We start from the raw sequence: 1630 nt of genomic DNA on the forward strand, positions 1-1630 counted from the left end.
TTTAGCTTGTTTCTATAATCATTGTACTAGTTAACTGTTTTTGTGCTGTGTGTTCCCATTGTGCCACTTTGTATCCATCCAGTTCCACAATATAACTTACATTTTGTCATTTGTTGAGTCATTGTTGTCATTCTAAATTGTGATGGGTTAATTTTGGAATGAATATCTTTTCCTGTTATTGCTTTGGTTCTATTGCAGAATGCACATTCATGTAGCAGTTATTTGTTATTTTTCAGCAATGGATGGAGTACCTTTCATGATCTCTGAGAAGTTTGCCTGTGCCTCGTCCGATGTAAGTTACCTTACCTTATGTGAGTTGAGTCTTAAGTTTTTTTTGGTGCCAGTTTGACCTGATAGTTTTTAACAGGTTTTAATCTTCCTACAGCAGGGTTGTGTAGCTGTGGGCTTAAATGCATCTGCTGAAGTTCTGCACCTGTTGTTTAATGTAGCCAGTGTAAAAAAGAATGCTTAACCTGTAAGCTGGATATCTAATTGACTGGTAGATATTCTGTAAGTGCAACAGATTTCAAATGTACAGCAATATTAGGGCTAAAGGAAATAATAAGTTAAATCTATTTATATAACTAGGCAACTAACTGACCATCACTGTTCTCTATGTTCAGCTGCAGCAGGTGGATCTGATGGGCATCACAATCAAGTCACTTTCCGAGATTGAGAAAGAGGTGAGTAGACAGATGTAGTCAAGTTGCAGTTACAGTTCTGCTAATATTTAAGAAGAATTCCAGTTTAATACTTTTTTTTCACAAGTTTGTCCATCATTTCTATCAGTTATGATAACATTATCATCATCAAATTGATTGTTGAGTTTTGGGAATATTGCGGCATTTCCAGTCGACAGGTATTCAAACACGAGCAGTCAGTCAGTTAAACTGAAAAATAGTGCACCTGAAATGGCAGTAATAATCCCACATTACCCCTTGGACTTTGTTGTAGCAATATTTCTACAAAGAACCAAGTTGTAATAAAAGGAATTATCCTCTAACTTATGCAAAAGAGGTATTTTAAACAAAAATGCAGGTTTGACGTGAAGAATGTGTGGCTGTTAAAATGATAAACATTTCCAGCAACATATGATATGCGATCTGTTGTTCACTTGAATCATTGCTATTTATGGTCCCAATAAGTAGAAATGTTCCAGTAATTACACACTTTGGCTACTGTAGCGTTTGTTGTGAATCACAAAGCAGATGACCTACTGAAAGTTTGATTCAGTGTAGAATGGCATGATTTCTTTCAGTACATGTGACTCTCCCTCTGTCAGTATGATTACAGTTTTCGCACAGAGCACAGTGCAGCAGCTCGCCTCCCTCCCAGTCCAACGCGGACGTCACTCAGCTCTGAGGCCTGAGGAATCCTTCATAACCCCACCCATCAACACTCTGCCCTCCAGACACCAGCAGGAGAGATCTGTACACAACTACTGACCTGCTTACTGCAAACAGTGATACCCCACCTATCCAAAACAACTGTATTGAGAAGAAGAAAAAAACAACATAAAAAAAGAGGAATTTCCTAACTTCTGGGAAATGTTGTGGTCTTTCTGTGTTAGTTGTGCTTTCGAAATAAAAAGGAAACTGAAACTGAAAACACTGAAAGGCAGAAGCAGAAC

At 37.9% G+C, this 1630-nt stretch overlaps 1 long non-coding RNA gene across 1 annotated transcript; it reads left to right on the top strand.

The window, feature by feature from the left end:
• Positions 1 to 232: 232 nt before the first annotated feature.
• Positions 233 to 1624, top strand: LOC120787166. Its single transcript, XR_005706872.1, has 3 exons — positions 233 to 292; positions 624 to 683; positions 1283 to 1624. It is a non-coding gene; the product is annotated as an uncharacterized LOC120787166 (long non-coding RNA).
• The last annotated feature ends 6 nt before the right edge of the window (positions 1625 to 1630 follow it).

This window comes from Xiphias gladius, unplaced genomic scaffold, assembly GCF_016859285.1.
Source record: "Xiphias gladius isolate SHS-SW01 ecotype Sanya breed wild unplaced genomic scaffold, ASM1685928v1 HiC_scaffold_1196, whole genome shotgun sequence".
In the NCBI taxonomy this organism is placed as follows: Eukaryota; Metazoa; Chordata; class Actinopteri; order Istiophoriformes; family Xiphiidae; genus Xiphias; species Xiphias gladius.